Source organism: Xiphophorus maculatus, chromosome 8 (assembly GCF_002775205.1).
Source record: "Xiphophorus maculatus strain JP 163 A chromosome 8, X_maculatus-5.0-male, whole genome shotgun sequence".
Lineage (NCBI taxonomy): Eukaryota > Metazoa > Chordata > Actinopteri > Cyprinodontiformes > Poeciliidae > Xiphophorus > Xiphophorus maculatus.
This window is the reverse complement of record NC_036450.1, coordinates 26,641,922-26,665,847: the sequence shown is the minus strand read 5'-3', so window position 1 is coordinate 26,665,847 and position 23,926 is coordinate 26,641,922. Positions and strand designations below refer to the sequence as shown.

The following is a 23,926-nucleotide window of genomic DNA, read 5'->3' as shown; positions in this document are numbered from 1 at the left end:
AACATGGTGGTGGCAGTATGATGCTGAGGGGATGGATGATAGTGAGCTCAATATAGGGCAATCCTACAATCACAAAACCTGTTTGAAGGAGCAAAACATTAACAAAAAATATATTTATTATTTTTTACAAATACAAATATTTTTCAGACATAAATTCATTGATGCACAAAGTAAAAAAATCTCAGATATTATTTGCATGTATTTACAACTGCACGTTTTGATTTAGTGGCACACATTTATATACCACACACACATATCCCCACGCACACGCCCTCACACACATTCCCATGTCAACATGCAGAGAGCAGACATTCTCAGTTATGTCATTCTACAAGGTTACAGAACTCCATTCACAACACGGTCTGATTCACCAGCAGCAAATATTTATTACTGCAATTTGAGCCCACAGACGAATCACTTCTTACATAAAGCCTTAGCTTTGTGTTGACAGTCACATGAAAGTAAATACATTAAAGTTTCCCATCATGCTGTCATAATCACAATGAGAAAAAGTTCAAGGGGTGTGAATATTTTAGCATGGCAATGTACGAGGTAGCGCTGAGAAATGTTTGAAAATATGAGCACTGACCCTACGAGGTGACTAAAGATCTGGAATAAATAGACATGAAGAGCAAAGGTGCAATTTAAAGCTAATTGTTATTGAAATCCTCTGCTCACTCGCACAGCAAATGATAACACTCTGTGTTTCACTTGATGAATATTTCATTTGCTCCTGAATAATGAGCCACCTTGGAACCAGCGGAGGGTCTCTGAAGGAGTGTGTGTGTGTGCGGGGGTGTGTTTGTGTGTGTTCCAGCCTCTGTAGTGATGTATCAATGAGGAGGCAGAGATGTGAGGGAGCACAGCTGATCCAGCCGGGGGCCAAGCAGCAACAGCAGAGCTGGTAAACACACAAGCTGTTTATGTATGAAGCTGTAATATGTACATTTAGCCTGTGGGCATACACACACGCACACGCACACCGCTCTGCTTACTCAAGCTCTACACACACCTGAAAACACAGCACTCAGGTCCGGTGTGGTTGTGGAGAAGGTAATGGCTGGTGGTTTTCTGCTGCCTGCAGGTCTGATTGTGCTCATTGACTCGTTGAAGTTTTTGAAGAGAATCTGCAAAACGTTTCAACCTGCAGCTGTTCGCAGGAGGATAAAATGTTCAAACTGCTGGAAAAGAATGACGTTATTTTTATTTTAATTGTTTGTCTGGCTAAACAACTCAGTATTGTGTCATATTGCTGGATATAAGATGCTGGTATCAGGTGGAATAAGATCCCTTTAAAACCTTTGCTTTGATACTGACGATAGGATTCTTCCTTTAATCTTTTCCTTTTAGTTCTGCTGTTAATGCAGCTGCAGAGATCAGAACTCAGATTAATGGCATCTTGTAAACAAGCAGTCAAAGCTCCAGCTGAGCAATTTGATTGTAAAACTGTAGCAGCAAACAGACTGAAATGGTCACATTGTGAGAGTGGAAAGCAAACAAAGAAATCAGACCTTTCTCAGCCAGACACCAGGAACAAGGCTTATCTAATGCTATCTGGGAACAGTTGTTTGTCTTCAGCTCAGGGTGATTCTCTCCTACTCTCTATTTAGATTGTATCTCCTGAGTTTGTGTGTCTGCAATCAAACTTGGAGACCTTCCTGGTTCACTCTATTAGCCTGTCACACATTCTCTCAGCTCGTTGTCTTTTCTGTGACACAAGAAGAGATGTGGCTTTAGAGCAGAGGCGTGAAGGCTGGACCGACTGCCAGCTTGTTTTGCACAGTTGTACCTAAAGTTGTCAAAGAACCTCAGTGTTGGTTCTGTTGGACCTCACTGTCAGTTACCTACTGACACTTCATGTCTACAATTTACATACATTGGCAGAAATTCACCACATAGAAAATGACAGAAGCATCTGACCCTCTGGAAACAACATGGATCTGAACTGCTGGGGACTTTGAGAGTCTGCTGGTGGCAGTAAGAGTAAATGATCTTGCTCAATAGCTGGAGGAAGCAGTGGAGAATCTTCATGGAATGTTTGTTAAATTTTTTTGTACACCACCTCGACCTCCACCCAAACTTTACCTCAAGCATTCTCAGCCGGACCGACTCCACTGGCCATCAACACTGAGTTTCCCCGGCTGCCTGTGCTGAGGCTTTGGCAGCATGTTGGACAGCGGTCAGCATGGCCGCCATGACTGGTCTGCAACTACACAGCTTTGTACACACTGTGTACTGTAGAACCTTTCTATCAGAACCAGAATTAACTTCTTCAGTGGAACATTGTTTTTCTAAAATGGGAAAGATTTGAATCATCTGTCCACATGGAAACTGCATTTTAGTGAATGTTTGTGATAAAGTTGCAGCTACTGCAGAACCTTTGATAAGGAATCTCTACAGAAGACTCAGCTCGCCTTAGTGGTTCACCATTCATTATTTCTTGCTGTGTTTACGGCTAACTTCAGGCGAAGGCTTTAGGCCCATGTCCCATACTCCAGGTTCAGCGCCACCAACAGGTCTGAGGGAGAAATAATTGCATTTTGGGTCGTTTTTCTGAGTGGATGAAAACATTTCTGGAAATGTTCCCATGTGGAAGCTGGTGCTTTTGAAACAAGCAGCATGTTGTAGAAAAGTACACTTCTGTGTTGGCTGATCATCTGATCCACCAAATCAGCTGATGAGGTGGACTGATACTATATCTGGCTTGTGATTGTCATCTTTATGCTTTAATTGTCCTTATGTCCAAAAATTCCATATTAGTTTCATCATTTTAATATCAGACTGTCCTACCTTGGCATGTGATTTGCAGTAATTTTTCATTTCATTTGAGTGAGCATTCATGTGAACATAATTCTTGGACACTCAGATTAAATGAAGAACTGCAGACATGAAAAGTTAAAACCCAAAGCTAGTCAAAAAGAAGAGAAACTGTACTGCGTGTGTGTGTCTAGGTGTGAGGGCGTGTGTGTACGTGTGTGAAGGAGCAGCTTTAATCTGCTGGTAAGGATGCTGTCTGCAGGCAGAGAGTCAGTGTTTCCCTGTGCAGTACGCTGATGAGTCACAGGTCAAACGGCTGACCCTAACCTTTGATGGGACGTTTTCTGGCTTTGATAACATAAAGAGCACAAGGTGATCTTAGATCAGAGCCTTGGTTCTTCCTGCGGGGCACTCTTAAAGGTGCAGTGTTATGTAAAGTTGACTATTTTTAGCTTTACATCATGTTGTAATGTTATTTCCTCATTAAAAACCAATGTTTCTAATGAGGGAATCATGCATGTTTGATAAATTCTTTAATGTCCCATGGCAACCATTCAGCTGTGCAAAACACTTGGTGGGACCAAGTGCTGCCTCCCCACAGCTGCAGTTTCCAAGCTTCTGAACTCCCACTCTGCTCCTTTAGACTAGCCAGGAGCAATTAGCAAACACCTGCTGGAACTGCACATCTGCTGAGCTCATTGTAGGAGCTACCTCTCAGAGCAATGCTGGTTATGGAGCCATCCGGGATCATCCAGGAGTCCTCTGAAAATGGCAAGCACTATTGCCATCACTACCTATCACCTTACCAAATACCAACAGTGGTCAAGCTCCAGAGGCAGCGACACTGGATGTTGACTGATCAATGTGCAATTTAGGAGCATCTACACATGCTGCTCCATGGCAGAAACTCAGGTTGATATAATAAAAGGGAGACATTGCTTAAACAAGAATATTTACATTTAATTACACAAAAACAACAATATATTTCCAGGAACTTAAACTATATTACAAAATTTACAAAATAAAAGTACAATATAAACAACACGCACAGCAAACAAAATCAAACTCAAAATGCAAAAAAAAAAAAAAAAAGATCTAAACTACTTCTTTGCAACCCTCCTTGCATGCAAGAGCCGCTTTTGTGGCATGTACTTCTGCATTTTTTTGAGCAGCATGTATTTTAACATGGGGCTGCAATTAGGAAGAATATTAAGACCCTTTTTCAATCCTCGTTTTAGCGGTGCGTCCTGGGTGGTGGGTTGTGCGTCCTCTGATTCCTGCAAGTCCTGGGTGGTGGTGGAGTCACCTTGCCCACTTGGAAGAGGGCTATGGGAGTTGTCCGTGTCCTTGAGTTCTATTGTCTGAAATATAAAAAGACAACATTAAATGATGTTCTTGCCTGCCTTTTGGGATCATCTGTGAATTTTTTCACTGTGGATCATCTGGAAAAAAGGTAAGTAATTGAATATATTATAGAATTTTACATACCTCCTCCAAGGACTTGATTTTGGCCTTGGCCTTCTTGATCCACCTCTGTCTGTTCCGCAGCTTCCTCCACAGCTCCTTAGTATCCGCTGCCATTTTGGTGCATTTGGAGCAGGAGGAGCTGGAGGGAGCCTAGGAATCTGACACATCCCGGAGCATCTCATTTTCATCATGGCCAATGTCCAAGCTAGAAAGCATGGGCAGGCACCATAGCCAGCCTGAGGGTCCTCAGGCTGGTTATGGTGACCTTTCTTTTCAGGTCATCAGCAATGCCCTTCACCTTTTCTTCACCCAGCTCCGGGTGGCCGATCTCCAGATGTCTGTCAATTCGAGTTTTGCTGAAGTCGCATCCCTCTACTGGACAGGAGAGGTGATGAAAATTTACTCGCCCTGTGGCATAGTTAATTAATATTCTTTTCTCCAACTTGTTTGAGATTGAATGTTTGCTGATCAGGTGTTTCCCCAGATAAATGAATTGATATTCACATATTGGGCAGTGTGGAGGAGACTTTGGGGGCTTCATTTCTGTAGGCAAACTGATGAGGAGAAATAAGACAGTTTTACTTATTTTAATATGAAAAATTGGTGTGAAATCACAATTAATCAATCAATCACATTTTATTTGTATAGCACATTTCAGCAGCAAGGCATTTCAAAGTGCTTTACATCATTCTAAACACAGAAACACAATGCAAGATAGAATCAACAATCAAAACACAGCATTAAGTCAAGTTCCATCAATAAATTTGTAATTGATTACATTTCAAATACAATCCTAAACAGGTGGGTATTTAGTCTAGATCTAAAGGAAGTCAGTGTTTCAGCTGTTTTACAGTTTTCTGGAAGTTTGTTCCAAATTTGTGGTGCATAGATGCTGAAAGCTGCTTCCCCTCGTTTGGTTCTGGTTCTGGAGATGCAGAGCAGAACCAGAACCAGAAGACCTGAGAGGTCTGGAAGGTTGATACAACAACAACAGATCTTTAATGTATTGTGGTGCTAAGCCGTTCAGTGATTTATAAACTAACAGGATTTCAAAGTCTATTCTTTGAGCTACAGGGAGCCAGTGTAGGGACTTTAAAACTGGTGTTATGTGCTCTATCTTCCTGGTTTTAGTGAGAACGCGAGCAGCAGCATTCTGGATCAGCTGCAGCGGTTTGATTGATTTGTTGGACAGACCTGTGAAGACGCTGTTGCAATAATCAATACGACTGAAGATGAACGCATGGATGAGTTTCTCTAGATCTGGCTGAGACATTAGTCCTTTAATCCTAGAAATGTTCTTCAGGTGATAGAAGGCCGACTTTGTAACTGTCTTTATGTGGCTCTGGAGGTTCAGGTCAGAGTCCATCACTACTCCCAGATTTCAGGCCTGATCGCTGGTTTTTAGTTGTAATAACTGAAGCTGTGCATTGACTCTAGATCGTTCCTCTTTAGGTCCAAAAATAACAACTTCAGTTTTGTTTCTGTTCAGCTGGAGAGAGTTTTGGCACATCCACACATTTATCTGTTCTAAGCATCTGTTCAGTGATTGGATGGGCTCTGAGTCACCTGGTGACATAGTAATGTAGACCTGTGTGTCATCTGCATAGTTATGGTAGCTAATATTATTTCTTGTTATAACCTGAGCTAGTGGGAGCATATAAATATTGAATAAGAGCAGTCCTAGGATTGAACCTTGGGGTACCCCACATATGACCTTTGACCTCTTTGATGAGAAGTTTCCAATTGAAACAAAGAAATCCCTGTTCTTTATGTAGGATTCAAACCAGTTAAGCACTGGACCGGAGAGTTCGACCCAACTCTCCAGTTGATTCAGTAATATGTCATGGTCAACACTGAGGTCCAACAGAACCAGCACTGTGGTTCTCCCACAGTCAGTATTCATATGGATGTCATTGAACACTTTTACGATTAAGTGCCTGCAATGTAGGGGAAGGCAAGCATGATACTAAATGGCAGCCACTCACTGCCATTTTGAAGCAGGCAGGCACGTGTGCTCTTAGATATCTTCAGAAATAAACACATTTTAATGCTATTAAGCCATTAAAAACAACTTACCGTTGTCTCTCCCTCAAGAAAAGCACGTGCAAAATGCTCCGGTTTCTCCACTTGTTGCTCACTGCTCTGCCGTCTCCCTCACAATGAGTGCAGCAGCTAACAACTTGCACCTGCCCCATCAAACAGATGAGTCATCATGTCATGTGACCTGCAGTGGCAGAGCTCCTGCTTCTGTATGGCCGGTGCAGTTGACAAGCTGCAGCTGTGAGGACATGTGACCGCTGTGCCAAAAAAAAAATGCAGTTACTTATTTTTCTTAGAATAAACACATTTTAACAATTTTCAGTCATTAAAAACAACTTACCGTTCACTCCTACCAAAGCCCGTGTGTGCTGCCGGTCGTGTCTCTCACAATGATGAAGCAGTAAAGAAGTTTCCAGCTGTCAGGACGCCTGTCTGCTTATATACATGATAATGATGTGGCCCAAGAAGTCACGTGACCTCCGTAGCACTGGTTAAAGCACTTGCCTCCCACCCGGCAGACCCTTTCCACTGTTTATACAGTCGAAGATTTCAGCCCGTGTATATGTATGATGTAACCATACATGGAAACACATGGTTCGATTCCCATGTGGGACAGTGACCATTAAACTATTGTCACTGTCAAATAGTTTAATGGGAACTATTAAACTATGGAAGGTTGTATCAACCTTCCAGGAGTGGCCTAGGGTGCAGCCCCTGGTTCTCCAGGGGCTGCTCCAGTACTCAATGGACTGGTGATCCATTGAGTACTGGTAATGGACCACCAGTACTCAAACACTTAGGATATACCACTGATACACATTGCCACAAAGTTCCCTGCCACTTCGGATACATGCTCCGGCACGGCAGCATCAAGTTGAATGGAAATCCTCTCCCACTTGTGTTCCTCGTGACACAGCAGTCCACCATCTGGTGGTGGAGAGCTGTGTCAGCCACTTCACTGGGAATCCCAACGTTATCCAAGATTCAGACACAGTTCTTACTTTGATGGTACAAAGCCATCCGCTAATACGTAAAACTGATCAGAGACCTTTGACCCCAGCAGGTCTGGTAGCAGGCACATGTATGAACCACTTCATGCTTGACATTTAAAGATATATGACATTTAGATTTTTATAACCATTGAAAAAAAAAGATTTTTTAAAGACATTTTTAAAGTTACTTCCTGATGCCTCATAAATATGTCAAATAATTATCAGTAATGTGGTCAAGATCTGTCTAAAGCTTATAATTGTTTTACTAAATCAGTTAGGTGGTGGTTAAACATTTTGTGCTCATAGATTCAATGTTTAATTTTCAAACATAAGATCTGCAAGAGGAAAAATAAACTATCAAGAGAAGACTTCTAATTCAGAACTTTAAGCCCTGCAGTATTAAAAGTTCTTTTGTCAAAGCAGAAAATGTTGTTTTAACAGCTCATGAAGTCATGAAATGTCTTTGCAACTGGTGTTTCATTGGGCAGCAGGCTGCATAAAACCAAATAAAACCTTCTGGTCTGGAAATAAGAGTATAAACCTTTTTTTCACACTCACATTTTTGAAGTTCTGTGTTGAACATTTAGTTATTCTTGGGTTGATTTTTGCTGCTGAAATGATGTTCTCTCTAGATGTATTTTCAGAGCGTCTGCATTCTTTGCAAGGTCGACTGAAATTTACCAGCTGGCACTTCTAAGAACCCACAAACGTCAGTTTTTTTCCTGAGGGACATGATGTCAGCAGTAACCAAAATGAACAAGCAAACATTAATTTAGTAGTGTTCCACTGTGAGGCTGCAGATGATCAGTATTGTTGTGAGGCTGTTAGACGGAGACAAAGCTCTCTTCTGACTTCAGAGGGACAACTCTGAGATCAGAAGTTAAACGTCTGAGTTTGTTTAAACTTCAGTTTTATTAAACTATTTAAACAGTTTTTGTGGAATTTGTTTGTTGAGCCTAATTTTCAGTTTTTGGGGGTTTTTTAATGCAACTCCAGTGGAACCCAGTCTATTAGTGTCTCAGTATTCATAAATCCACTTAACAGATTTTTTTCTCCTGAACGTAACTTTGGTAGAAAAATATTTGCAAGAAAATGCTGCTTGGGAAGCAGAAACCTGGAAGCAATGCCACTTGACATGCTATTCGCTGGTGTTTGCAAACCACCCAATCCAGGAGTACCATTCATTTTCCTTGGTGCTGATTGGCTGTATCATCACAAGTAGACAATGACAAGACAATGAAGACTATAAATGTTAGCTTCTACCATAGAGCAAAGGGGTTTCCACCATGTACATTAATGATTATTGTAGTATATTTAGCGTTTGAACAATTAAGATAAGCAGTTGCAATTGTTTGTAGAGATGTCGGAAGTATTTGCAGATTTCATCTATTCGTGGATGGCTGTAGTCCCTTACTAAATACTAGAGATCTACTGTATTGTTTCACATATCCAACTATGGTCATAATTGAATGGTTTCTGTAATGTGTGAGCATATCTGCATCAGCAGATTCAATCTGACCTCAGTATACCAAGACCACATCATGGAGAAGAGCAGAAATAAGACAAATAAAAATACCATTAGCATTTCTGTCAGCATTTACTTATTTTATTTTATTTCACCATGCTTAAAACATGGAGCAGGTTGTGGGAGCAAATGATGAGCAGTGATGCTGAAGGCAAGCCCAGTTTATTCTTCCTGAATCAGGTTTTGTGTGTTTACTGACATTAATAAAACCATGATTAAGTAATCAGAGTGTGGCTCTTAAATGCACTGTAAAACCCCAACAACCAAAAGGTCACCAAAGAAGCTGTCATGTTCTGCACTGAACATGTGATCCAGCTGCTGTCAAGTTGCAAAAAGCACAACAAATACAGTCACTTACAAAAGCATTCATATCCCTTGAACCTTTCCATATCTATTTACAACCATGTTTGGTCATATTACAACCACAAACATAAGTATATTTCATTGGAATTGAATATGAAAGACCAAGACAAAGGTCCACAATTGTAGAAAATTATCCACCATTCAAAATATTTTTTACCAATAAAAAATGTTGTTTTTTTATTTGTAAAATAAAATTGGTGTGAGTGCAGCCAATTTCTCTCAGAAGTTGCCTGATGGCTGCTAATGACTGAATAGAGTCCACCTGTGTGAAACATGATGTCAGAACAAATCCAGCTGCTCTGTCATGCTTCAGAGGTTCAGAGAATATTGGAGAGCAAAAACATCATGAAGTCCAAGGAACACAGCAGACAGAAGATTAGAAGAGGCTTAGGCTGATTTGCCTATTCATCACCACATGGGCAAATCAGCGCACATCCCTATAGAGCCAAATACAGAGCAATGTTGGAAGAAAACCTGTAGGAGTGTAAAGACTGCAAGCTGGTGCAGAGATTCAGCTTCCAGCAGAACAACCACCTTTACCATAACATGTTCATGTTTTAGAATGGCCTAGTCAAAGTCCATAGCTAAACCCAATCCAGAATCTGTGGCAAGATCTGAAAGTTGCTGTTCACAAACGCTCTCACAATGCCTCCAGTCTGACTGAGCTTGAGCTGTTTGGCAAAGATGAATGGGCAAAAATTTCAGATCAAAGCTGGTGGAGACAAACCCTAAAGACTAGCAGCTGCAACAGCAGCAGAACCTGGTTCCACAGAGGATTGACTCAGGGGGCTGGATACTTCTACATACTGCACTTTTCATTTTCATTTGTAAAAAAAATATATAGAAATGCTTTGGGGTGTGAATACTTTTGAACCCACTGTAAATAGTAAATTAACAGATAGAGGAAAAAACACCTGCTAGAGATTTATTTTTTTAATTTATAAATAGTTTAACAACCTGTTTGTTGCAGTTCTTTTTGAAAGTCAAACACAAAACTACCTCTACTAAATGGACTAAGTAAATTATAATGAGTGCGGTTTCAGCGTCCATGGAGCAGCCTCACTAGAATCAATGAACCACAACAGCACAAAGTCTTATTTTTCACTGCTATCCTCAACAAACACTCAGATAACCACACACACATGTATAAACACACTTCCAAAATCCCAGTAACTGTTTCTGTGTGTGTATCCATCAGGCAGCTGAGAATGAGATGAGTAAACAGAACACTGGTGTGTCTCTGTGGAGCAATACTAATCAGCCTCCAGCTCGCTCATTAGCCCGCATGCTAAACACATCAGTCATTAGTCAGACTGCTAAATTAGCCATTTATTTGGCTGCATGCTAAATACCAACGTCAGAGTTAAATGTGGAATTTAACAGGCTGAACTCTAAATACTTTTGTGATTAGGTGCTGCACAGGGCCAGTTATTGGACAGAATACTTAAAGACCTGCACATTAGCAGGCATACCAACTGACCTGATCTATTAGCTGAAGGATTTACCAATTGAGTTGGAGCAATTACTTAAATAAAACCTGGTCACAAGGTGTTGGAACCGCATGGAGTCCTGCACCGTCCGCAGCTCTGCCTGAAGCTTTTTAAATCAACCCATTTCAGTAAAACATCCAAAGTTCACTGAACCAGCTGTCCAAATTTTACTTCTATCAGCTGGTACTTTTGAAGTAATTAGAAAAATTATTGTATATTGAAAAATGTTCTTTTTAATCTGAAGGTCGGCCGATGAAACTTCAGTCTGCACATACCGTTCTGAACACAATATGTGCCTGTTTTTATAATTGGATCTATTTCTGAGAATTCCTCTTTTCATTTTTCTGCTTCCATGAAGAAAATCTTCAGGCAGATTTGGCTCAATGCCACTTTGACACTTTTAGTTTTTAGTTTCATATTAATGTAATGCTTTATTCTAATTTGTTTACATGCATCTTCAAACTTTCCACTTTTTTGGACAACTTTTATGTTGCTAAGCTGTTTTCATACTCTCAAGTGGCTGCAGATAAACTTCCCCCTCAGGCATTCATTCATCCCTTCCATCTACTGTTACCGTAAACAATCTTATGAGATATCCATGTTCTTTGTAATACATGGAGTACACCGATAATTGGTCATTTAGAAGTTCAAAACTTACATACATTTTTGTTGTATGTAGGTTTTGACCTACATGGAAATATACAAACTTTATTTAAAAAATTACTTTATAAAAACATTTAGTTTTAGTTTTGTTTTTTGTTTATGTTTACCAACGTTTGCAATGTCAGATGCAGAAAAATACAACTAAATATTAATAATGGGCACATAATAGATGCCTATTATTCATGTTAAACCAGATCTGACGATATAAAAACACCACCACATTACTCATCAAAGTAAAGTTTGTAGCATAGCTAATGTACTATAGTTGTTAAGTCAGGGCCTCCATCACCATGGTCTTCAGCCAGAAAAGTGTAAGACGTCCTGCCCCAAGTGGAGGATTTGAAGTATCTCTGAATTGAGTTCACAAATGAGGAAAAGATGGAGCAGGAGATCGACAGGTGGATCAGTGTAGCGTCTGAAGTGATGCGGAGGCTGTGCCAGTGTGTTGTGGTAAAGAGCTGAGTCACAGGCAAAGCTCTCGATCTACATTCCTACGTTCACCTACGGTCATGAGCTTTGGGTACTGACTGCAACAACAAGATCATGGATAAGCAAACTGAGTTTCCAATGCAGCTGGACTCTCCCTTATAAAACAGGTGAGAGGCTGTTGGCCCCACGACCCAACTGCAGATAAGCATAAGGAAATAAATGGATGGATGGATGGATGGATGGATTCAGAAAATAAATGAAGAGTTCTCTAAAGCACCATGATTGTACTACTTGCTTTCAGTTATGACAATAATGCACATTTCATGACCTTTCCTTAATAAGGTCAACTTAAACTTTGCTGACAAACCTTTTTGTAAACGCTTTTCTTTAGAGGATAATTCTTAAAAAAGGACAACAGGGGGACCGGCTTGACTTCAGTGCTTTCCATGAACTTGTAGTACACAGAGTCTTCTGGAAGTGTGCAAATGAAACAGGAAGTGATATCAATCATTTCAAAATAAACAAGATTGCACAAGAGCAAAGTAGATTTTTTTAAAACCTGCTAATGAGTCCTAATGAGAATGCACATCTAAAAAAATCTCATTTTAATAACATAACAAAAATGTCAATCCTATTTGTTATACCTGCTTCCAAGAAAACGCTGTGATATTCCCTCAGAAAGATCACCACAGACGTTAATCTCAGATACATCTGCAGTATCCAATTTTCAAGTTTCAATTTCCTTGAACACGGATCGGCATTTTAATTTAGAATCAAACTCCTTCCTGTAGGCAGATGGAAGCAAGGAGTGTAAATATGATTCAGCCTTAAGATTTTCTTGTAATGACATTTTGGAAAATCTGCCTCCTTTAATCTCACACAATGTTTTAAAGCTGGATGTTTTATTCAGCACTGTGAGCCTGTGTAATCAACTTATAACTCGCACCATGTATTAATCTGTAGGCCTTTTAATCTCCATCTTCAAACAAACACAGCTGGCTGCGATTTGAAACTGGAGCAGATTTTGGAGAAATGTGGCACCACCTGGATTGTTCTTCCTGTCATCACAGGAGCGACAAGTGGGAGTTTTAAAGTTTAAAAATGACGCATAAAGTTAGAAAAATGGCACAAAATAAAATTGTAACAACTAAAACATACTTCTGAAGTTGTGTGTTTCATAAATGTCTTTGCAAGTTCTGCATTCTAAAATGATTCACTGTATGAATGTTTCACCCAGCTGCAGTGTATCTCCCAGTTTTGTTCAATAAAAGCCCTTAGAGGCAAAACTACTTTACTGAGCTTATGAAGTCAACAGTTGCAGCTGAAAAGGCTGCAACTGTAAGGATCTATGGCTTTGTGTTTTAAGAATTCACATCAGCATTTTCACATTCACAAGTCTGTCTTTTACCCGATTATTCAAAGAAAAAGGTTAAGGCTTTTTGCAGCTGATAGAAATTTAAGAAGTAAATAACTAAATGCACAGAGGAGAATCATAAAATGAATCAAGCACAGGATCTCAACCAAACCACAACCAAAAATAAATAAAAGGCACAGACCAGTTTCTGGTTTTAAGGTTTCCATTTCTTTAAAATGCTCTGCTTAAAAAAAAATAAAATACAGCGTATTCTGTGAGCTGCTCGGACTCTGCACATACTGTCTGTGGATGATTGAGGGTTCAGAGTTGAGTGTACCAGCTGTGTACATTTCTTAGGAAAAATTCCTTCATTCCCCAAAAGGTAGATACTAGCAAGTTTGATGAGCTGGTTGAGCATCTAACCCTGTTTTTTCTCCACCAGGCAGCCACCGCACACTGTGGCAGTCTGGCTACCTTGTGACTGACTGATTGTTGTAACTCTCAACCTACCTACCAGCTCACTAAAAATATTACAGCTGTACAGCTGGTTATTATTATTACAGTAATTTTATTATTATGCTGTAGTTGACAGCAGGCAGCGGACTTTTACTGGTACACCTGGTAGATTTATGTCCCTCTTCAGGGAGCAAGGTTGCTATGACTACTGCTGCCGCCTGCTGCTTGGCCTCACATCAATGCCCTTTAGGGTACACTTATACAATCTCTGTGCAGAACAATGCAAACTGCCCTCCATCACTGACAAACTCATAATTACACACTTTTGTGTGCATTCTGTTCTTTTTCATGCTATAATGTGTAAATTGTTGTCAATAGATAGTGTATCACAGAAGAAGGACAATGGGCAAAGCTACATCTGTAAAACATTTACATCCCAGTGAAATGTAGTGTGGCTCCAAGAGCAAGAGCAGTCAGCGAAACCCGGTGTCTTCCTCCACTGAGAACGGCTGGTCATCTAGCCCAATGAGTATATTTTTAAATGTCGTATTCAATGTGTAGTTTGAAGGATTTTGACGTGTTTCCCCTGTGAGGTGCTTTTCCATTGAATGTGTTGCAGGATGCAAACATCACATCACTGTCCCGCATGGTGTAGAAGCTCCACAAGGCTCTGGAAAGGAAACCAGGAGCTACACTGCACTGCACACAGGCCCTCTGCAGGCTGCAAAGTATGAGGCAGTTCAGGTTTTGTGACTGGCAATAAAAGACAGTGACCACAGTATGTGAACACCGATCACTTACTTTTTAAATAATTTAAAGATAATGATTGGTGGCCCATCAATCACAACACCACTAATGAATACTTTTGTAAGACACCCAGAAATATGATCAACAGAAGCACACATATGAAATTATCAAGGGTTCCATAAAAATCTGCCAAAATCTTTGGCATGTGGTTTAATCTTCCCCCAAATGTAGCACAGCTTAAGGAACACAGAGCAAGCACAGATGAAAACGGTTAGACACTTTCACATGGGTTAGAATCAGGCCTTGATACAAGATAAAACACACAGAAATGAAGCGTTAGAAACAATCATCCATCATCCAGAAATCAAAAATCAAACCAAAAACAACCAGTTCTAGCAACAGTTAGTGCGGTTGTCTACTGTACATCCCCTGCTGGTACATAGACAGAAAGTCTTGGTTCAGATCCATAACAGGGTCTTTCTACATGAAATGTTCATGTTCTCTCTCCATGCATGTGGGCTTTCTCTCTAGATACAACCTCTTCCTCCCACAGGGCAGACTCATACTCACTAGTCTCTCTAAAGTAGTCCCAGAGTGAGTGAATATGTGCATTGTTGTTCTGTGTCCCTGTGCTGCCCAGAGATGGGACTGGCAACCTGTCCATGGTATATCCTTCCTGTTGCCCAATGGCCCCTGGAGACGGGCCCCCTCCAAGGATATGCATGTACACACCATGGATGACAATTCCAGGATTAAAGGACTAATGTCTCAACAAGATCTAGAGAAACTCATCCATGTATTTATCTTTAGTTTAGTTGATTACTGCAACAGTGTTTTCATAGGTCTGCCTAAAAAAATCAATCATCCAGCTGCAGCTGATCCAAAATGCTGCTGCTGGAGTTCTGACTAAAACCAGAAATATAGAGAACATCACCCAGTTCTACAGTCCTTCACTGAGAGAATAGACTGTAAAATACTGGTAGTTTATAAATCACTGAACGGCTTAAAAATCTGCTGTTGTTGTATCAACCTTCCAGACCTCTCATGTCTTCTGGTTCTGCACTGCATCCCCAGAACCAGAATCAAACATGGAGAAGTAGCATTCAGCTTCTATGCACCACACATCTGGAACAAACTTCCAGGAAGCTGCAAAACAGCCAAAACATTGAGTTCCTTTAACTCGAGACTAAAAACCTAGTTTAGAACCATAATAAATGAGACATTTTGATGATTTTGATGATGGCACTCGACAAAATGTAATGTTTGTTAATGATTTCTCAACTGTTTTTATGACTTTATTTTTGTGTTTTATGAAGTAAAGCAATTTGAACTGCATTGTTGCTGAAATGTGCTATACAAATAAACTTGATTTATTTGTATAAATCAAGTTTATTATTTGACTTGATTGACTGATTGGATGGAAATTAGTAACTGTCTCTAAACCAGAAGTGGATGCTGTTCAATTGAAAATGGCCCCATTCACACTCCAGAGCTCGTCTAACAGGATAATGACAGAAACTCAACAAGCACCAAGAATAGAGGAGGACTCTGCAGCAGAAATGACTTTCACCTGAGCCTTTCCTGCTGGGATAATGACCTGCTAAGAGCTATAGAAAGGGTATGTGACTGCTGCACAAGAACTCCTGTTAACTCAAGCTCTCAGTATTTCTGGTGATGCCGAATTTATTTGTCTCTTCAAATCATAAAGATCTAGATTACCATCTTCTTTGTTGACTTATTTTTCTTGTGACCAGTACTTGTGTCCAGAAACACCATTCATCAAGGTCAGATTCTGTAGCCACGGCTGACGGCTTAACATGAATTCAGATTTTCTTTCCATTAACTTGTTTAATTACACTAGCAACAATTGTTGCCAGACATTTCCTTTAATTTCTGAAAGCTCTAAAAGTATTGTTCTGGCTTTTGACACCTGACTGAAGAAGAAGGGTCACCCATACGGTGACCCTTCTTCTTCACAAAGTGGACTGTCTATTACAAGATGATGCCTGGTTTAGATCAGGGCCCAAGTCTTGAAGTAATGATTCAATTAATCTTGAATTATGAGTTTTAACTTAATGATGAAATTCAAACAAAATAATTACTTCACAATATGCAAGAAAAAACTCACTTAGTTAAGTCTGTCTTTCACAAACTCATACTTTTATGTTCAAAATCTAAAACTCGCTAAATTTATTTGACTTAAAGAGCAGAAAATAGTAGACACAACTAAATGTGTCTGCAAATGTTTTGCAGTGTTGTAACAGTTTAACCTGACTTTGCCTCATTGATGAAATTACCAGATAAAGTTAAAGGTAATTTGGCACATTGAGACAAACATCTGCGTAATGTGGCACTCAATCTTTATGTACAAAGACATCTCTGAACACTCTTGTAACCATGCTTTGTTATAACAGGTTATGCAAACTATTATTTTTCTTATTTTTTACATGTATAAATACTATCTGTAAGAACTATTTTATTTTAAGAGAATTCATACTACATTTTATTTATGGTTTTCAAAAATAACATTTATTAATCTTTGAGAGGCCAAACTTCCATTATTATGCCATTATCTGTATCTTATTTAAAATGGTCTGAAAACAATATTGTTTATTGCAATATTTTGTGGGATGATTTATTGACCAATAAATCTAACATTGGATTTAACTGACCAATGAACAAACATCACACACAACATATTTAATGCCTAAGAGATGAACCAGTCCAACACCAGATCTCCAAACATCACCTTCATTTTTTAACAGCACAATGAAGTGAGAAAGATGTATTGCAAGTTGTAGTTTTTACAACCAAATGGATGAAAAACTAATAAAAAGTCTGGTTTTCTGGATGGAGTTCAAACCTCCAGCAGAGGAACAAGCAGTCTACACAGAAGGCAGTTTATAGACCAATCCTGGGTGAGCCTCCCTCTGAGACACTATTCTGTCAGTTAATGAACAGGAACCAGGAAAAGGATAAAATGGGGTTCGATCTCAGCTCCCAACGCTCCCCACCCTCCATCTGATCTGATCCTTCTGATCTCTAATGCTCTATTTTCATTTCCTCCTGTCCACATTCTAAAATTACTCATTCTGTCATCAGCAATGTTCACATTTTCCTCAAACTCCCTGGATTTCAGGCTTTGATGTGACCGGTCATGTGAGTTCTTGTTTCCTCCTGGCATGTTGCTCTTTCTGGAAAGTTTTACATTTTCTGTGCAAACACACCTCAATAGATTAGGGTTTTTTTTTCAGAAACGAATTATTTTCCAATAAAAATGCATTTTTATTGTGATGGGTTTTTTAAGAAAGTTGTGCCTTTTTTATTATTGCGCCTTTTGTTATTTAAATGTACACAGCCCTGACTTAGAATATAAAAAATTAGGTAGAAGCTAAACATACAAATCCCTTCATTCATATTGTTAGGTTAATCGGCTGCATTAAATTGGTTGTTAAATGGTTGTTTGTCATTAATGTCTTTGTGATCAACTTGCCTTTTGACTGCTCTAAATTAAGGACTAGCTCCCCTAGCTATCCTGCACCAATAGGAAATGAATGGTAGTAGACCTTTAGTAAACAATTATTTTAGTATTCAATTAATCTATCAATTATTCTGATGTTTAATTGAATAATCATCAAATAAAGAATTTGATTAAAAAAATATTAGTAAATTTTGCCATAGCAGCAGCATTAACAGCAGATATCAACAATGGCCCAAATGTTCGTATTTGTGCATCCCTAACAATTATTGTTCTGTAGTTTACAAAATTTAATTAACTTTTTTAGTTAACCAGGACAAAAACTATACAAAAGTCTTAAATAATATTTGACTTTATAATGAAGCAGCATGTTTACAAAGACGCTTCTAAAAAATTGCCTATACTCCAGTTTTCAGTCAATTTTATAAATGAACTTTCACTTTGCCCAGCCATTTATAGTTTTTGTGTTCATGTTAGAGAGAGGATCTTTGGCACAGTCATCACACAGAAATGCACCTCCCAGCTATGTACCACCATGATGCGTTAACAGCACCATTCATTTTCCTTAGCACTGATTGGTTAAATCTCTAAGAGTGGAATTGAGAAAGGCTGTAGATCACAGCTCTCAAACTCCAGTCCTCAAGAGCCAGTGTCCTGCAGTTTTTAGATGTTCCACAGGTACAAAACGCTGGAATGAAATGGCTTAATTACCTCCTCCTTGTGCAAATCAGTTTTCCAGAGTCTTGCTAATGACCTAATTATTCTATTCAGGTGTGGTGCAGCAGAGGTACATCTAACAGTTGCAGGACAGCGGCCCTTGAGGACTGGAGTTTGAGAGCCCTGTTTATCTTCCACACAAGCGCCAAGATGGTTTCCACTGAGACTATTACAGTGGCAGGCATTTGGTACCTGGGCCTTCAGTGGGGGTTAGTCTTAATTCACCACTATGACATTACAATTAAGACACCAATATCAGTGAACAAAAAAAATCACTATAACGATGTCTGATGCTACACAGGTTGTTCAGCCCATCAGATTTCAAGAGTCCTGCTCTAAATGCGCCATTCAGACAGGATATTTAAATGTGTTCTAACTAACTGTGCTGTATGCAAATAAACACAGAGAGAAGACAGCTAAGAATTTATTATGGAGATTTTTTTTATATGATTGCCATTATACTAGAGAAGGATGTTTATGAGGAGCGCAGAGATGGAGGGAGGTGAGAGAGGAGAGAGAGCGCTTCGTACTTTATGCAGCACTTTTTATTCATCAGTTAGCCTACTAATAATTAATTATGAGTGGTTTTTCACGTATTGAGAGTCAATATTATTGTCATTAAACAAAGAAATCCAGTTATGACAACTCCAAACCTCTACACTATAAACACAACTGTGAGCAGGACAGGTTGCTGATGAGCATAGCTGTCAAGTCTCCTGGTTTGGCTGGGAAACTCCATATTTCACCCCTCTTTCCATCTGTGCTCCCATATAACATAATTACAGCCGCCTCCCTCTCCCCCCATGAGAAAAGTGCACTGCTTTAACACTTTTCAGATGAGTATGTATGAAAAGCTCTTATACTATAGTCCCATTATTTTTATTGGATAAATACATTTCTCCAATTGTGCACTACAGACTCCCAGTGAGTGAAACAGAGAAGCTGTGCACCCTGCTGCAATTAATGTGAAATGTAGTTTAGACCTTTTCATGCTAAACTCACAGTTGGCCTTTAGATTCAAACTAGAAAATTTCGGAAGAAATTTAGCCGGGGCCTGCCAAGGCGCGCCCGTGGGGTTCGGGCCCGGCGTCGTCACGCCACAAATCGGCATCGACGCCAAAGAACGCCGCAACGTAATCAATGGCACGCGGAGAACCGCAAGAACGTTAAGCGAGGCGGACGTGCACCATTCAGTACGATTTAAAATTTTTGTCAAGGCTTTTATTTTGGAAGTTTTGTTAAACTTCATTTTAAAGTTCCGAACTAATCCCATGTGTAACAGTGCTTTGGATGAAAAAGTCATACAAAGCCAAAAACAGCAATTGCATGATGTAAAAATATTCAAGGCTTTTATTTTGAAATTTTCAGTATGCTCCATTTTAAAGTTCTGAACGAATCCCATGTGTAACAGTGCTTTGGATAAAAAAGTCACATAAAGCCAAAAAGCGCAATTACCTGATGTAAAAATATGCAAGGCTTTTATTTTGAAATTATTATTATGCTCCATTTTAAAGTTCCGAACTAATCCCATGTGTAACAGTGCTTTGGATGAAAAAGTCACATAAAGCCAAAAAGCGCAATTACCTGATGTAAAAATATTCAAGGCTTTTATTTTGAAATTATTATTATGCTCCATTTTAAAGTTCCGAACAAATCCCATGTGTAACAGTGCTTTGGATGAAAAAGTCATATACGGCCAAAAAGAGCAATTACATGACGTAAAAATATTCAAGGCTTTTATTTTGAAATTTTCAGTATGCTTCATTTCAGAGGGCCAAACTATTCCATTGTGTAACAGTGCTTTGGATAAAAAAGTCACATAAAGCCAAAAAGCGCAATTACCTGATGTAAAAATATTCAAGGCTTTTATTTTGAAATTATTATTATGCTCCATTTTAAAGTTCCGAACTAATCCCATGTGTAACATTGCTTTGGATGAAAAAGTCATATACGGCCAATAAGAGCAATTACGTCATGTAAAATATTCAAGGCTTTTATTTTGAAATTATTATTATGCTCCATTTTAAAGTTCCAAACTAATCCCATGTGTAACATTGCTTTGGATGAAAAAGTCATATACGGCCAAAAAGAGCAATTACGTCATGTAAAATATTCAAGGCTTTTATTTTGAAATTTTCAGTATGCTTAATTTTAAAGTTCCAAACTAATCCCATGTGTAACAGTTACTGAGTTCAATCAGTTATATACAGCCCATAGCAGCAGGTAGTTCTAAAGGCCAGTTCTCAGTCCTGATCTGTTTCAACTGAGGATAGATAGAACTACAGCGATGCGTATCTGTAGTCCAAATCAGCAGCCAATAGCCTCTTGAGTTCCGTTGCTATGGTAAATAATGGTCTCAGCAGGTGTGAGCTCTGAGCGCTGAGCTCTCAAACACACAATTGTGTGTTTGAGCAAACACATTTTACTGACAAAAAAGCATTGGAAACAAATCCTTCTTGTTCGGGAACCGTAATACATATTCGAAAAGCGTTTGCAGCGTATGACAGTTCAATGTGTCTTCTGCGATAGTCCCGAGATTCATATCTGTACCTCACTCAGAACATTTACAGCGATGAGAGAAAGAAATGTTGTGCCCAGATCTGAAATTCTATTCAAATACATGGGAGAGAGCCTCAGACAGCCTCAGAAAATCCTGTCGCATGACTTTGCTCTGAAGCACCGTGACAGAAAACCGTACGGTCTAGATAAATTTCGAAAACATTTTACCGGAGCAGACAGGCGTATCAATGTCAGGACCGATTTTGATACTAATCGTGCGATATTTGTGGGCGTGATGGCGATTTCAAAAATGATTTGGGTTGAAAAAGTTGTCTTCATCTCTCACTCTAAGCAGCCAGAAACGCACTCTAACTTGAGCAAAAATGAGAAACTTTGGGTCGCTTAGAGGCAAATTGTGGACAAACCGTAACTGGTATCGACGAGCCGTCTTCACTTTCGAAGAGATCACAGACGTATCTACAAAATGAAATTTGAATGGCATTTCTAGGTGAATTTGTGACGACACAGCAAATCCTCAAAAATAGGGTATTTCTAGGATTTTTCCCATTGAGTTATAATGGGGTTTTTTTCGCAGTTTTTTGCGAATTATGTCGCCACGTTAAGCCCAAATCCCACCAAAAATAATAGCTCCAATGGCGTGAATTTTCTGCACGTTTTGATACCTCATTTGTAGGTGTGCACCCAGCGGTATGAGCCGCATTAACGGTTACGGAAGAAAAATAAAGTTCTATAATAATAATAATAATATTAAAGAGACGCTTCTCTCCGACAATAGTAATAGGTTCCTGCCATTGCTTTGCATGGCAGGCCCCAATAATACTTAAAGAGACGCTTCTCTCCGACAATAGTAATAGGTTCCTGCCATTGCTTTGCATGGCAGGCCCCAATTAAAGAGACGCTTCTCTCCGACAATAGTAATAGGTTCCTGCCATTGCTTTGCATGGCAGGCCCCAATAAAGAAACACTTTCTCCGACAAAGTCATCCTGTCGCATGACTTTGCTCTGAAGCACCGTGACAGAAAACCGTACGGTCTAGATAAATTTCGAAAACATTTTACCGGAGCAGACAGGCGTATCAATGTCAGGACCGATTGTGATACTAATCGTGCGATATTTGTGGGCGTGATGGCGATTTCAAAAATGACTGGGGCTGAAAAAGTTGTCTTCATCTCTCACTCTAAGCAGCCAGAGACGCACTCTAACTTTAGGAAAAATGAGAAACTTTGGGTCGCTTAGAGGCAAATTGTGGACAAACCGTAACTGGTATCGACGAGCCGTCTTCACTTTCGAAGAGATCACAGACGTATCTACAAAATGAAATTTGAATGGCATTTCTAGGTGAATTTGTGACGACACAGAAAATCCTCAAAAATAGGGTATTTCTAGGATTTTTCCCATTGACTTATAATGGGGTTTTTTTCGTAGTTTTTTGCGAATTATGTCGCCACGTTAAGCCCAAATCCCACCAGAAGTAATAGCTGGAATGGCGTGAATTTTCTGCAGGTTTTGATACCTCATTTGTAGGTGTGCACCCAGCAGTATGAGCCGCATTAACGGTTACGGAAGAAAAATAAAGAAGAACTAGAAAAACAAAATTTCTGAAGAAATTTAGCCGGGGCCTGCCAAGGCGCGCCCGTGGGGTTTGGGCCCGGCGTCGTCACGCCACAAATTGGCATCGACGCCAAAGAACGCCGCAACGTAACCAGTGGCACGCGGAGAACCGCAAGAACGTTAAGTGAGGTGGACGTGCACCATTCAGTACGATTTAAAATGTTGTCAAGGCTTTTATTTTGGAAGTTTTGTTAAACTTCATTTCAAAGGGCCAAACTAATACCACGTGTAAGAGTGCTTTGGATGAAAAAGTCAAATAAAGCCAAAAAGAGCAATTACGTCATGTAAAAATATTCAAGGCTTTTATTTTGAAATTTTCAGTATGCTTCATTTCAAAGGGCCAAACTAATACCATGTGTAACGGTGCTTTGGATGAAAAAGTCAAATAAAGCCAAAAAGAGCAATTACATGATGTAAAAATATTCAAGGCTTTTATTTTGAAATTTTCAGTATGCTTCATTTTAAAGTTCTGAACTAATACCATGTGTAACAGTGCTTTGGATGAAAAAGTCAAATAAAGCCAAAAAGAGCAATTACGTCATGTAAAAATATTCAGGGCTTTTATTGTGAAATTTTCAATATGCTTAATTTTAAAGTTCAAAACTAATCCCATGTGTAACAGTTACTGAGTTAAATCAGTTATATACAGCCCATAGCAGCAATTAGTTGTAAAGGCCAGTTCAGTCAACCTCTGTTTCAACTGAGTATTCCACTATATATAGAACTACAGTGATGCGTATTTGTATTCCTAACCACCAGCCAATAGCCTCTTGAGTTCCGTTGCTATGGTAAATAATGGTCTCAGCAGGTGTGAGCTGTGAGTCATACATGCTCAAACACACAATTGTGTGTTTGAGCCTACACGTTTTACTGAAAAAAAGCATTGGAAACAAATCCTTCCTGTTTGGGAACCGTAATACATATTCGAAAAGCGTTTGCAGCGTATCAGAGGTCAATGTGTCTTCTGCGATAGTCCCGAGATTCATATCTGTACCTCACTCAGAGCATTTACAGCGATGAGAGAAAGAAATGTTGTGCCCAGATCTGAAATTCTATTCAAATACATGGGAGAGAGCCTCAGACAGCCTCAGAAAATCCTGTCGCATGACTTTGCTCTGAAGCACCGTGACAGAAAACCGTACGGTCTAGATAAATTTCGAAAACATTTTACCGGAGCAGACAGGCGTATCAATGTCAGGACCGATTTTGATACTAATCGTGCGATATTTGTGGGCGTGATGGCGATTTCAAAAATGATTTAGGCTGAAAAAGTTGTCTTCATCTCTCACTCTAAGCAGCGAGAGACGCACTCTAACT

At 39.5% G+C, this 23,926-nt stretch overlaps 1 protein-coding gene and 1 long non-coding RNA gene across 2 annotated transcripts in view; both read right to left on the bottom strand.

Moving 5' to 3' along the window:
- The window catches only part of LOC102217204 (GDNF family receptor alpha-2-like), a 119,687-nt gene that overhangs the window by 72,310 nt on the left and 23,451 nt on the right, over window positions 1-23,926 (bottom strand). The gene's annotated exons all lie outside the window — the stretch shown is intronic.
- On the bottom strand, window positions 3,674-11,313 carry LOC111609481. Its single transcript, XR_002753150.1, has 3 exons — window positions 6,301-11,313; window positions 4,246-4,778; window positions 3,674-4,118 (listed from the first exon to the last, which is right to left on the bottom strand). It is a non-coding gene; the product is annotated as an uncharacterized LOC111609481 (long non-coding RNA).